Consider the following 15,542-nt stretch of genomic DNA (forward strand, 5'->3'; position numbering starts at 1 on the left):
GCCACTCACGGAAGTTCGCTGGTCATTTTGATGACGTGAGCCTCCTGTGCATCTCCTGCTCCTTTTCCCAGTTAATCTGTTTAAAAATAAACCTTGGAAAACCCGATTCTTCTGAAATATGTCGGGATTTCCTGCCATGTGCAGTTGAAGTTGTGCTATAAAATGCCCACTAGAGGGTGCTGTCCCATTGAATTACATGGGCTGGGAGGTTTTAAATTACAGGCCACATCGTCACTGCTCTCTTTCCATGTAATTCAGCACATTTCAAATGTGGAACAGGAAGTAGAGCGACGGTAAGGAAATGCGATGTCTGAAAGAAGTCAAGGTGTAGATCTGGTTTAGGTGACCTGTGTCCCTGCTCAGTCTGCTGTCCAGGAGCTCTTGATGGACAATTTCAAGGCCCAGCTCTTCCTTCTGATGGTTATTATTATTATTATTATTATTATTATTTTATTTATTTATATAGTGCCATCAATGTACATGGTGCTGTACAGAATAAAACATTAAAATAGCATAACCCTGCCGCATAGGCTTACATTCTAATAAAATCACAATAAAACAATAGGAAAGGGAAGAGAATGCACCAAACAGGCACAGGGTAGAGTAAAACTAACAGTATAAAAGTCAGAACAAATTCAAGTTTTAAAAGCTTTAGGAAAAATAAAAGTTTTTAGCTGAGCTTTAAAAGCTGCGGTTGAACTTGTAGTTCTCAAATGTTCTGGTAGAGCGTTCCAGGCCTAAGGGGCAGCAGAAGAAAATGGACGAAGCCGAGCAAGGGAAGTAGAGACCCTTGGGCAGGCGAGAAACATGGCATCAGAGGAGCGAAGAGCACGAGCGGGGCAATAGTGTGAGATGAGAGAGGAAAGATAGGAAGGAGCTAGACAGTGAAAAGCTTTGTAGGTCAACAGGAGAAGTTTATATTGGATTCTGAAGTGAATTGGAAGCCAATGAAGAGATTTCAGAAGTGGAGTAACATGGTCAGACCGGCGAGCCAAGAAGATGATCTTAGCAGCAGAGTGATGAACAGAAACCAATGAACTGATGTGAGAAGAAGGAAGGCCAGAGAGAAGAAGGTTGCAGTAGTCCAACCGAGAAATAACCAGTGCATAAACAAGAGTCTTGGCAGAAGAGACAGACAAAAATGATCGAATCCTGGCAATATTATACAGGAAAAAATGACAGGATTTAGATACTGCCTCAATATGAGGAATAAAGGAGAGCGAGGAATCAAATATATTAAGCCAAGACTATGAGCTTCCTTGACTGGAGTAAGTGTAACATCATTGATAGTAAGAGACTTGAACTGGACATGGACAACCCTTCAAATAGAGGATGGTCCTCTGGCACCCCTTTAAATAGAGGATTGTCCTCTGTAAAAAAGAACACATGTCCACCCTACAATGTAGTTTACAGATAGTGCTGAGGATGCCTTGGTTTTCCAACTAAAATCACCCATTCAAACACCACTCCGATTTCAGCAAAAAACAGTCTACTTAAATTGCCCCCTCAAGTACACCCCCAGAAGTAATCTAGTGCTCGATTAGTTAAGGAAAGTTTCTTCTCTACTGTCTAGGGTGCATATGGGTTGTGCTTTTAAATTGGTGTATGTTTGTGTTTTTATCTAGTACACCATCTAAATTTATTCCCAGCCTTGTTAATAACTGCCTAGTTTCTCTGTACTACTGTTTTCTGCCTACCAGGAAACCTGTGGGCAATATCCAACAGGGATATTCTGCCTCCGCTGGTTCCATTCTGTTCATGGATCCCACCACTTGCATGACAGAGCATTTGCGCTTCTAAAAATAACCCCTGGAACAAGTCAAAACACCAATTTCCGGATAGAGTCAGTCAGCGAAGCTCCCTTCTGCACGCCCCCCTGATCTGCCATATTCTAGAAATGAATGCTTCTACTCATTTGGGTTGGTTTTTTTTTTTTTTTAGAACTGCAAATGCCCAATTGTGTAAGTGGTGTATCCCATGAACATACAGACACAATAGGATTTTAACTTGAGTGTTTCACCTAAGCATAGGGATAGATTTTGAGTATCCGATTGAACATAAGAAGAGCCATGCTGGATCATATCAAGGGTCCATCTAGACCAGCACTCTGTTCACACAGTGGCCAACCAGCTGTTGACCAGAAAGCCACAAGCAGGACTTGAGTGCCACAGCACCCTCCTGCCCATAGGCAGACTGCCTCTGATACTGGAGGTAGCATATAGCCCTCAGGACTACCAGCCATTGGTAGCCTTCTCCTCCAGGAATTTATCTCATCCCCTTTTAAAACCATCCAAATTAATGGTCATCACTACATCTTGTGATAGTGAATTCCACAGTTTAACTATGTGCTGTGTGAAGAAGTACTTCCTTTTATTTGACCTGAGCCTCTCATCAATCAGCTTCATGGGATGAACCTGGGTTCTAGTAGGGAATAAAATTCTCCCTAACCTCATTTTCCACACCATGCTTGATTTTGTACACCTCTACCACGTTTCCCCTTAGCCTCCTTTTAGAACCATTTCTTCCCCCCCCCATCCCTTGGAAGGGCCCCAGATGCTACCTGAAACCTTCTCAGTACCTAGTGGAGCTTAATTTGAATGTGCTCCCACTTTGCATCTTTAGATTGTAACCAAATGCAGTCTCCATGGAGTTAACATCAGCCACAGTCTTGCCTCACCCCAACACTTTTTGCTTTCTTTGCCATCTTGCCTGATGACGTGTTCTGGAGAACTGGAAAGTTTACACACTATTTGGTGACCTTTGAGTTGGACCAGATCTACACCAAGCAGGATATGGCACTTTGAAAATGGTTTGAAAACTGTATATGGAGTATGTTCTGTGCCCCAACAGTTGTCACAACTGTCATAAAACATTTTAAAGCAGTAGTATAGATCCTACCCAGGTTTAATACAGGTATCATGCTTATACAGATTTTGGAAATGTTCTTATGGAATTTAAAAATGACATTTTCTTCTCTCCAACAGCAGGTAAAGGCATTTTTTAAAAGACCTCAAGCAGGACTTTGATATGCAACCTGGTCTGTGTCTGAAATGGGTTTTATGTGTGGAATGCTTTTTTAAAATATATTTTATTGTTGCATTTATTAAAATGGCATTTTACATCTATTTGTTTTTTATATATATTCATTTTGTGTGTCATCACTAAGTGCATGTAGGATGACCACTTACGGATTGCCAAAAACAAGGACACAGATCTGCATATGCCACTCTATATGTATAGATGCAAATGTAAAAATGATTGCCATAATTTAAATAGAAAGACAGTACCTCTCACCATAGTGTGGAAGACTGTGACCAAGGGATATACTTCCTCACTCAGTATTTTTTTATTTATTTATTGCATTTCTATACTGCCCAATAAGCGAAGCTCTCTTGGTGGTTCACAAAAACCAAAAACATTAAAGTTCAATTTAAAATATAAAACTTAAAACTAAAATGTAAAAAAAACCCCGCAAAATAAAAGTACAACCAGAATAAAACCGAGCAGCAATACAGAGATTTAAAATACAGATTTAAAACAGGAAAATTAAGAGACTAAGATGGTAAAATGTTAAAATACTGGTAAAATAAAAAAGTTGGCGTCGAAAAAAGTTTAATGTAGGTGCCAGGCAAACCTCTCTAGCGAGCTCCTTCTGGGTGCTAATTGGGGACAGGGAGTAGTTTTCATGGTTCTTAACCTAAACTGGACATGGACAGGGCAGTCCTCTGGCAGCCCTTCAAACAGAGGACTGTCCTCTCATGGCCACCCTAAGCTCATGCCAACATGACCCAAGCATCATTTTTTTGACCCAGTAAAATCTTGTAATATGGACCCTCATCCCCACACAATTACCGTAATTCTATCCCGTGCATACCATCTAAGAGTCGCAAAAGAAAATGTTTCAAATTTGATTCTAAAATTACATTTTCTACATTTCTGAAATTACACCATGGCCCACACTGGAACTCTTCTGCTGTGCCCTAAAACATACATACCACTGTACATACATGCACATACAGAGTTTTGGATAAACAACAGAGGTAAGCAAGAAGAGGAGGAGGAGGAGGAGACTGGAGGGGCAGAGGAAGAGGAGGAGCAAGCTGTGGAAGAGAAGGCTGCTTGTGAAATAGACTGCCTTCACCTCTGCTGCACCCAGCCTTGACTTCACCTCTTCCTTGAACTTGACCAGACAAGAACTGAGTCCAACAGACAGCCTGTGTCTTCAGATTGTAACATCAGATGAAGCCCTAAGTCAGTACATTAGTAATATACTTGTGGCCAAGCCATTTCTGAGAGTTGCTAATTTAACACTGCATTCTTCTCCATGTGGGTAGTGCTATCTGATACATAAACACAAGCTGTTATATGTGCTTGTTTATTTTTATTTTTTATTTATTACATTTCTATACTGACTGGTAGCCAAAGCTCTCTGGGCAGTTCACAACAATTAAAACCATAAAATGCAAAATCAGATGCACGAAAAATAAATACATTAAAAACACAGTATAAAATAGAAGTAAAAGCCAAAATAAAACTTATATGTGTTACATTTCTGTACTGCCCATTAGCTGAAGTTCTCTGAGATCACATCTGCTGGGGGATTTTATTGTATTAAGAAGTTTATCACAAATAAATAAATATCCCCAGGAAAGGTTTCACCTAATTTCTCTCCTACTGGTGAAAGTGAAAAATAATAATAAAAGATTTAAATAAAGGAAGTATGAAAACGTCACGACGCTTTCCCCAAATCAGCCAGTCTCACCTAAACTAAGGAGCTTGTAGTTTGGGAGCGTATGACTGCATTACACGAGCACATTTTGATAAAGACAAATGAGACAACATGTAATTAAAAAACACACCACTTGGTTCACACAACACAAGAACCCACACACAAGGGTTGAGTATGGTTTGAGTGTGGGTTGTTATCAAACCATGGGTTGTTGTTGAAATGTGGGTTATGATGTTTGTTAATTACAAACAATCCATGAAGCGTTGGTTATGATGTTGCCTGAGCCAAGCCGCGATAACAAACCATGGGTTCTCTTCATAGATTGTTTGTAATTAACAAACAGTGGCTTGTTAGTGTGGCTGCGATCAGACAACATCATAACCCACATTTCATCAACAACCCACACTCAACCCATAGTCAAACTCTGAGTGTGAGTTACTGTGTTGTGTGAACCCAGTCATAGGTTGGATCCAGACTTCATCAGTAATCCCATTGAAATCAATGGGACTTATGTCCATTGTGATTAAGTTGTCTATTTGATTTCATTGGGTGTATTCTAAGCATGACTAGTCTGGATCCAACCTATAATCAGCATTTTCTATCATATCTCACATCTGCCAGCCTGTTCTAAATACTTCAGCACAGTGTCCTTGGCTTCCAATCTGTCTACCAAAAAGGCAAACCACTGAGCTTAAAGTCCACAACCGGAACAGACCCATCATACAACAACAACAACAGTTTATTGCTTATTAGCCAGTCAGGCCATGCGCATACAGAAACATAATAAAATGCTCCTCACGCCAGAGGTAATACCAAAATACAAAGTGCTAATAAAATTACTAACAAGAGCAGGTTAAAACATCTTGTAATCCTGGACAATATTTGCTGACATATTATGTTATATTAATAAGTTTAGTCTTTTATGGCTGCCAGTGACTTTTGTTTCTCCAGAGCCCATTTGACAAATTTGGCAGTCCTATATGATGTGTAATAATCTTTACCAGCCAATAGTGATAGAGTTATGCTTGCAGAAGAGATATAATTAACCCAACAATTAAGGGCTCAAGATATTGCTTCCTCAGCTCTGCGTACAATGGGCACTCTGCTAGGAAGCGTACCATGTCCTCTGCCTTAAGGCAGCCAGCTGGGCAATCTGCTTTTGCACTGTGGTGGGACCTATAGCATGCCTTCACCTCCATCATCTGGAGTGAATTCAGTCTGCACCAAGTCAAAAGCCATCTCAGCTCATATGAGGTGACAGAAGTTAAGAATGGTGGTGGTGGGGGGACCTTCCCTAGGAAGATAATAATACTTTTATAGATCATGTTGGAACGACTCCCAGCAACAACAGCCATTGCTGTCTGTATGTCAACATCATGTAACCTTCTAATGATCTCCTCCCTGGCCCTATTGTACCCCCTTGCAAGTAGGTATGTTTGCAAAAAGCCCAGGTCAGAACCCATAGGCTTGCTGTGTTCATATGACATGGCAAGCTATGTAGGCAAGCACAATTATGCAAATATTCCCAGAATCTGACCAACACCCCTGTGTGCAGAGGGTGGTGGAGGATAAGCTGCCCTAGCTTCTTTGCCCCTCCATGATCATGCAAACAAGCCCATTGTGTCTCACGATCAAAGAGCTCTGAATGTCTGGATTTAAGGGCAATTACAGATTCAGTGGAAACACAAACCACCCCAGGGTAACAACTCTAGGCATTCTCAGGATGGGGCTAGAAGAAAGGATACAATTGTTTGGCTTCCAGAATGAATAGAAGTCTTCCTTTAGACTCCAAGGATGCTTCATGATTCACCATTAGATGAAGATGCTTCATCTTTATCACCAAAGCTTTAGACTGACCAATTTAAACTACTCCTGTGAGTCACTTGACTGAGGCCGCAGCTAGACCTAAGGTTTATCCTGGGATCATCCAGGGTTCACCCCTGCCTGAGTACTGGATCCCCTGTGTGTCACCTAGATGAACAGGTTTGACCCTTGGACGATCCAGGGATAAACCTTAGGTCTAGCTATGGCCTGAGATTGCATTATCCAGGGTTCCCTTAGTTTACCTGTCCACATGAGGACAATTCCTTTGATTAAGTTACAGTAGAGGATACACACAGGTCATGATCTTCAGACACAATAGATGCAGATAGCTTAGCATACTACTATCAGGAACATTTTGCTCCTAGTTGCCATGAAACCCTTGCCCATGCAGCCCTATTTCAGAAGAAAAGACACATTACACAACATGCTAGGAGGGTGATGCCAACAAAATACAACCTGCATAAAAGACATCATGGCTGAGCTTCTCAGTAACACTAGGGATGATATGATAGTTATTTAATTATGGTTTTAAAGTTAATTTTAACTATTTATAAGTACGTTTGTATAGTTAAATGCTACTGAAATTTAAGTTCTTTGCTTAGTCTCACTTGCTACAACTCAGTTGAAAAACAACAACCCATAATAACGTAAGAAGAGCCCTACTGGATCATACCAATGACCTATCTAGTCTAGCATCTTGTTTCCCACAGTGGACCACCAAATGCCTCTAGAAAATGCAGCAGAAGGACATGACACCTAAAGGCTTCTTGCACTGTTGCACCCCAGCAACTGGTATTCAGATACATGGTGCCTTTGATCCAGGAGATACCATATAGCCATCATGACTAGTAGTACCCATTGGTAGCTCCACAAGTTTGCTTCATCTCCTTTTGAAAAAGTCTAAGTTGGTGACCATCACAACTTGTGGCAGTGAATGCCATACTTCAGCTGTCCCTGACCTGGTATTCTCCAGATATTTTGGACATCAACTCCCATTAGCCCCAGCCAACATGGCCAGTAGTCAAGAATGCTGGGAGTATTCAAAAACATCTGAGGGCACTGAAGGCTGCCATAGTTTAACTCTGTGCCATTTGAAGATGCAGTGGTTGGGAACGATTGTCAAGACTTAGGCTCAACCTTTGAGGAGCAGTGATGCAGCTAGGTAATTTTTTAGAACCTGGTCAAGTTGTGAAGCAAACAACTAATATTTCTCTTCCCGCTTCCCCTGACACTTCATGCATTAAAACTAGGCATGTGCTCCGCTCCGATTAGGAGCGGAGAAGCAGTAGCGGATTGGCCTGCTCCGCCTTACCCAGAGGCGGAGTAGAAGCGGACCGCGGACCCCTAGAAGCAAGGCGAAGAGAAGCGACCATTTTTCGGAGCTCCTAGTTCAGGCGGAGCGCTCCGATCGCCATCTTGAAAACATTTCGCCCATAGGATTGCATTGCGGGAAATAATCACGGATAACTGGGTTGTTTTTGAAGCTATCGTTCTGGAAATTCTTGTGCTCAGAGAGTCGTGGATGGGGGTCATTTTGAGACTACTCTCACCTCTCTGCGTCGTGCGGGTCGCGTGCTAGAAATTTTTACAAATCGGGTCAACAAACGGACAGCGCGGGTCAAACGGCGGTTTTCGCCCATAGGATTGCATTGAGGAAAACAATCGGGGATAACTGGGTTGATTTTTAAGCTATCGTTCTGGAAATTCTTGTGCACAGAGAGTCGTGGATGGGGGTCATTTTGAGGCTACTCTCACCTCTCTGCATGGCGCGGGTCGCGTGCTAGAATTTTTTTAAAAATCGGCGGGAAAAATACCTTTTTCAAAGGGCTGAGGGGCAGAGTCAGCTCCCGGTCATGATCACATGATCCCAAAGTTAGAGGAGGGCATAGGCAAAATGGGTAACTTGGGATTCTGGGAAACTTCTCTTTCTTAATCTGAACGGACTTTTCCCAGTGTTTTTTAACACAGTAGCCCCACCAAATGCACAAACACAACCTGAAATCATATACTAAGCCAATAATAAGAGATAGAAACACAGCACTGCTACCCACCCTAACTTTGGGGAACAACTGAAAAGGTGTGGTGCAAGGGGATGAGCTCCCCTAGGGCATCTCATCGTGGACGTGCCCCCACTCTCTCCTGTACTGGAAGGTCATTAGAGCCTTCCAAAGAGAGTAACCCGGTGGAGCAATGCCTATCATGAGTCGAAGTGAGCGTTCTACTTCTCTCTTAGTGGTGGAGCGATGCCTATTATGAGTTGAAGTGAGTGTTTACTTCTTAGAGCTGTTGGTGAAGCAATGGCTTTCTTGAGCTGAACTGGCAGCTGCTTCCCTCTCCCCCGGGCACGTCCCCCTATTGCTGGTAAAAGACAGATATAGCCTTTTTAAAAAAGTTCTTCTTGCTGTTTATTCAGCAACACTGCTGCTTTTAATTCCACCCCTCCTTCGTTTATTTATTTGTTTATTTATTCCATTTTATATGCATTACTGGCTTATCCTTGGCTCACTTCCTTATGCCCCCAGAAATGCCAGCTGCATGCCTGCCTGCCTTCCCTCCCTCCTCCCCTGCCCACCTCGCAGGGATGTTGTGTGTGTGTGGTTTTGACTCAGGGGAGAAGTCCTTCCTGCGCTCACTTGGAGTTTTGGAAGTTCCAAATTTTGCAGGTTTAAGCCCCGCCCCAAAACAGGGGATGATGGGACTGCCTTGAGTCTCGGCGTGCATATGTATCCCTGGATAAGCTTTCATGGTGGTGAGTTTGAGGTGTTTTTTTTAACGTGCAAAATTGACGGAGCTATGGAAAGGGGTGTTGGATTTTCATAAATTCCCCCAAAATCAGGGGATGATGGGACTGCCTTGAGTCTCGGCATGCATATGTATCCCTGGATAAGCTTTCATGGTGGCGAGTTTGAGGTTTCTAACGTGCAAATTGACGGAGCTATGGAAAGGGGTGTGAATGGGGTGCCCGATTTTCAAAAATTCCCCAAAAATCAGCGGATGATGGGATTGCCTTGAAACTTGGCGTCCATGTGGACACGTGGATAAGCTTTCATGGTGGCGAGTTTGAGGTTTCTAACGTGCAAATTGATGGAGTTATGGAAAGGGGTGTGAATGGGGTGCCCGATTTTCATAAATTCCCCAAAAATCAGGGGATGATGGGATTCCCTTGAAACTTGGCGTGCGTGTGTATACCCCCATGAGGTGTCATGGTGCCAAACGTGAGGTTTCTAACTTGAACAGAAAAAAAGTTGTATAATTTTTTAGCTTTCAATGCAACCCTATGGGGGGGAAAAAACGGAGCTCCGATCCGGATCCGGAGCTCCGAGCGGAGTGGAGCGGAAGTGGGCGGAGCGGGGGTGGGGTGGAGTGGCCCGATCCAAAAATCGCGGATCTGCAAGTGAAGCGGAGCAGGGGGTCCGTGCACATCCCTAATTAAAACTATTCTACATTCCTAATATGTTAGAGCAACAAAATTGTGCACGTGTATGAAGGGGATCTACGCAGTCTTGTTGGGGCTGCATGCCAGCAGCAGTGTGGCTCCCACACTGCTATACCTGGGAGTTAGCCTCATTGAATCCAAAGGGATTTACTTCTGAATAGACATGATAGGATTGCACTCTGAAACAAGCAGACATCAGACAAGCGGAAAGAGGGCTTGTAACAGATTAAACAATCCCCAAACTTAGTAATGCATTAAGGCAAAATTAGAAAATGGTCCAGTTTCTTAATGTGCTTTAATGTTCCTGAATGTGAATTTATTAGTATGCCAAGAATTACCTGCTTTGACATGTAAATGTGCTTTGTGAAGTCAGCACAACTTTTTTTTTGTTGCTCCCAAGGGAGAGAATGTTTCTGTTGCTGCTGGACTGTTTCTATTATTTAAAGGTATCCCACTGATCTGTTCTTACCTCTAGCTTTTTAAGTAAATTAATGAAGTCTGCATTATAGATCACCTAGTAAAGGTCTCTGTGTATGTTAATTGCATATATCACAAAGGTCTTAGAATAATTAAAGTAGATATGAGCTCTCCAGTATTATAGTTCAATTCTATTTCTCCCAGTGCTGTTACATTCCTCCTCCAGATGCCCCTGAAAGCATAGACAAAACAGACAATTGTAATTATTTTGTTTGACTATGAAACTAGGTGGCAGCAATAGGAATTAACGTGTTTGCTTTTTGCCTTGCTTTTCTGAATCCTTATGTTTAAATCTGGCTTCTGCTACTTGGAACAGACTGCATGATCTTCCTTAAAATATCTCAGGCAAGATATACATGCCAGAAAACCAGGATTCATTTCTTTAAGTCATTTAGAAAGGCATATGCATAGGCAGTCGTCCTGTCCCCCCGCCAGATGTGTTGGACTGCAACTCTCAGCATTCCTGGACAGCATCTGGAGGGCACCAGGTTTGAGAAGGTGGCCCTTGGTCCCTCCAAACATTGCATTGGTAGATGGAGTTAAAGTTTGTTTCTGATTCCTTATTCAATACAGACACACAGAACCAGCCAGAAAAAGAAGATGTACAGACCTCTGCTCCCAAATACAACCATTGGGCTAATGGAAAGGATGACCCTTACAAGTAGAAAGTTCCCTATAGTAGGCCCTAACTAGGAATAGCCATTGATGGGAAATCTGGTTCTATTTTGAATCGATGGAGCTCCAAAGCATGTAAAACATGATTTGTATCTGTGAGCCAAGTAGTGGGCTTTTTCCTGAATTCCAGAATTTGTGTGCGTGTGCATGTGCGTGCGTGCATGCGTGCACATTTTTTTCCAGGTTCCACAATTTGTGCAAATTTCTGAGCAATTTGTGCATATTTTGGTCAAATTTGCACTTGTTTTGCTTGAATTTGTGCAAATTGCTCAGAAAGTCATGCAAATTGTTCAGAAATTTGCACAAATTGCAGAACCTACAGGGAGAAATGCCTGGAAAATCCATAAACCTGTCCAATGCATTGAAAACTGACTCAGGTGCCACAGCAGGAACTGGAAAGAAGTCCAAGGGGGCAAATCTAGGAAAACCCATCAAACTCCACCCCCAAATGGATTTCTCCAACATTCCTAGTCCTTGCATCATGTCTGGCTGAAAGCTGGAAGTAACTTCAGCCTCATTTGAGGGCATGGGATGTATTAATAACTGCCTGCCTCTATCATTCAAACAAGGATATATATATATATATATATATATATATATATATATATATATACACACACACACACACACACACACACACACACACTCATGCAATGGACCCTGCAATAAAAATGGAATAAGTATGTACACAACTTTGTAAGTTGAACCATGGGATATATTTCTAGGAATATCCTGTTTTACTGAGTAGTTTGCTACAGTATGTCTGGGATGTGCATTCAGACACTTTTCTAGCTTACAAAGATGATTGCCATCTGACCATTCTCTGACATACATTGGAAGCCATACGAAGCCATAGTGGTACCATGGGTATGTCAGTTTCATCTCAGAGATAAGGATTGGGCAGGAAAAATGGCATCTTCAAGTTGAAATTGACATAAAATTGTAATGCAATCCTATCTAAACCAAAATGACATTCTTTTTAACTAATCTGGCATGAATCTTAACAAACACTTGACTAAGAGGGACGTCAGAAGCTGCCTTCCAAGGAGAAAAAGTATGTGCAGTCGTAGGGAGCGCTGAAATTGTAACAGATTTGGATTCCCATTTATGGCCATTAATTGATTTGACAAACAGGAAGCTATGGCAACCGTAGGCTAATTCTCACCTTCCAATTTAAATGCATGGGAGCACATCTTGTGTCTAAGGTCCAAATACTGACTGAACATATTGAGCTCTGAGACGAGACCTGTGTGAACTGTGACACCTTAGTAGAGGGAGCTAGTTTGGGGTGTATTCATTCAGGAAATACATCTCTTTTTCAAGACAATAAAGGCCATTTTTTGTTTGGTCTCTTGATCTGTGTTATTCATAACTTTTATAATAATAATAATGATGATGATGATGATTTATTCAAACAGGTCAGTGGTCTTACGGAATAAAGAACCACCTCTTCATATAAAGCCATGTGGCAACCTTTCAAAGAAGGAAAGGTAATTGCAGGCACCCACGGGTTCTATCGAGGTCTCTACAGAACAGATGTACTGATGAAAAGGGATAATGAGTTCACTGAAACTCTCCCTCTGTCTGGATTTCAGATCTTATCTCCTGAGTGGATAACTAACTAAACTAGGTACAATGATGTTCAGACTTCTGGGGGAGGGGGGGGAGGAATTGCCTCTGTTTCAGTCAGGAACATCGTTCAGTCATGCATTTATACATGATATCTAACAAGGAAGTTACCAATGGTGCGACAATAAATTTAAAGGAAAGTGCCAATCCGAAATACTGATTGGCACATGACTTCAAGGTTTGCCTGGGGGTTACGGAGTGGGCAACTCAAATATGAGCTTGTGGTCTGCCAGGGCAAATGTAAACCTCTAGTGTAAGGAAAATGAGAAAAACACTCCAAGAATCTCAACAATCTACTCCAGTGTTCCCTTTGCAAATAGCTGCGTGACTGAACGCATTTGCCAAAATCCGAAGTAAAGGATGCAATTGTGATCCTTTAATATGCTCCTTAATCATAATGAACAAGAACAGTTTTCACTGGGAGAGATACAACAAGCACTGAAATACATACGCAACATGTATTTCTGAAAGATCTGAAGTTTTATTAAGCAACACATGTGCCAATGAATGCCATTGCAAACCACAGCAACAACAATGTATTGAGTTCATGAAATAATATTTCTTAATTATTCAGAATTGTTATTTAAATGTTTCAGAACATGTCTGCTTAAACAATGAACTTGAAATAACGGTGAAACACTTGATGGTTGTTGTTTTTTTGGGGGGGGACTTAGTGTGAAAAATAAAGTCACAACTGTTTGATTTTTATCAATGAAAAACAGCTCATAGGATAATTAACTCCGGAAATTGGTCCATCAAATACTTATATACACTACTCAGTGGTTGTTGCCTCCAGATTAACCAAGAATCTACCAGCCCATCATATTACATTATATATCAGTATGCATCCCACTTCACACATAAAAATATGCATTGAAACAGTGTCTGTGCGTAATCTAAGCTTTACCATGCCTTAATCAAACTGAGTTTAAGCACACGTCTCCTTCAAAAAGTAACTTAAGCTACAATCCTACGCATACTTATCTGGGAGTAGGCCCCTTTAAAATCAGTTAGACTTACTTCTGAGTAAACATGTATATGATTTCACTCTAAGGCAGCAATCCTATAAATACTTACCTGGGAGTAAGCTTCTTTAAAATCAGTGGGGCGTAGTTTTGAGTAGACAAGTATAGATTTACATTCTAAGACTAATCCTATGCACATTAAGTCCCATTGAACTCAGCAGAACTTACTTCTGAGTAAACATGCATAGGATTGCACTGTTAGGGCATAATCTTACGCATGACTACTCAGAAATAAGCTCCCCCCCCCAGTTCAATTGGTCTCACTGCCAGGTAAATGATTATAGGATTGCAGCCTCAAGTGATTTTGGATATATGCTTTTACTCTTACAAGGTACTGCACTGGAAACCGAGTTGAGTTCTCATTAACTTATATATACACTTTGGGAATAACACAGCAATTACACTCTTCCAAAACTCTTTGACAACTTGCAGCCATAGGACAGTAGGGACCAGATAGCCAAAGCTTAATGTTTACAGAAATAAAATAATGCATAAAGGAAGCATCAGTCTAATACCCTATAGGAATTGTAGCTGAAACGCTGGGAATAAAGTTTAATACATGCACACAGTTGTTAATTTCTGGACGTAGTAGCAAAAATTCAAGACCCCAATCACATTTAAGTGCAAAGCTTTTTCTTTTTAGAAAACTTTTACTTTAGTTTAATTCTCTATTTGAATTTAAAACTCCCTACATGTGTATGTGTAGAGAAAACGTCATAGGCATATATATATTATCCCTACCAAGCAGTCGGAGAAACACTGAGAGCTTTGAGATGTTATACAAGTTTTGCTTCTCTGCAAGTTCTCCCAAAAGAGAGACGCGGAGGCTCGGGGTCGCTTAGAAAGAAACCCAGAAGATGTCCCAAATCCCCAGAGGCGTGGGGGCTGATTGCAGAGACGTGTGTGTGTGTGTGTGTGTGTGTGTGTGTGTGTGTGTGAGAGAGAGAGAGAGAGAGAGAGAGAGAGAGAGAGAGAGAGAGATGCACTCTGGATATGCTCAGAGGTCCTCTTCTCCTTTCTCAACATTGCAAAGTGATGCTGATGCAGCTGAGAGCGGCTCAAACGAATCCCTGCCAAACCGATCTGGCTCCCTGCTTTCCCTGCCTCTCTCCTGGACAGTTAAAACCTTTGCCCCCACCCTTCTTTCTGTACCCCCCTTTACTCCAGATCCCCCTTCTTCCCTTCCTGCCTCCCCCCCCCCCCACACTTTCTCTAGCCTGGATCCCGCTGCCGAGCTCTCCCCACGCCTCACGCCTCGGTTTCTAGACTTACCAAGCTGTTCCTGGGAGAAGTTCGGGGCTGATGTAAATAGACACATCACCGACCAATGGAAAAGCGGGGGGAAAGGCGAAGAACGCAGCCCGGGGGCGCTCCGAGAGCGGAGGAGAAGTCGCCGCACGGGCGGCAGCAGCAGCAGCAGCAGCAGCAGCCTCAGCCTCCAGGGAAGCTCCGGCGCTTGGTCCAGGAGAGCAGAGCAGAGGGGAGGGCAGGGGGAGGGAAGGGGGCGGCTGGCGGGCGCTAAGCTTCAGGAGCTGCCCCCTGCGCTCACGCTGCTTCTCTGGCCCAGAGCCGAGGCATGGCCAAAGCAGCGGAGCCCCCAAGGGCGCTCGCTTCTTCCTCTGGCAGCCACCGGGCTGGGAGAAGAGAGAGAGAGAGAGGGAGAGAGGGAGGGAGGGAGGGAGGGAAGAGTGGGCTTCCCTTCTCAGGCAGCAGAGGCGGGGAGAGACACCAGCAGGGCTCTCGGTTG

The 15,542-nt window shown here is 42.6% G+C and overlaps 1 protein-coding gene across 1 annotated transcript in view; it reads right to left on the reverse strand.

Moving 5' to 3' along the window:
• Nucleotides 1–15,124, reverse strand: part of MME (membrane metalloendopeptidase) — a 96,824-nt gene extending 81,700 nt beyond the window's left edge. Inside the window, exon 1 of the mRNA XM_063132066.1 lies at nucleotides 15,068–15,124. The gene's annotated coding sequence lies outside the window, so the exon portion shown is untranslated. The remainder of the gene's footprint in view (nucleotides 1–15,067) is intronic.
• Nucleotides 15,125–15,542: the final 418 nt, after the last annotated feature.

The sequence above is a fragment of the Elgaria multicarinata genome, chromosome 8 (assembly GCF_023053635.1).
Source record: "Elgaria multicarinata webbii isolate HBS135686 ecotype San Diego chromosome 8, rElgMul1.1.pri, whole genome shotgun sequence".
Taxonomy (NCBI): domain Eukaryota; kingdom Metazoa; phylum Chordata; class Lepidosauria; order Squamata; family Anguidae; genus Elgaria; species Elgaria multicarinata.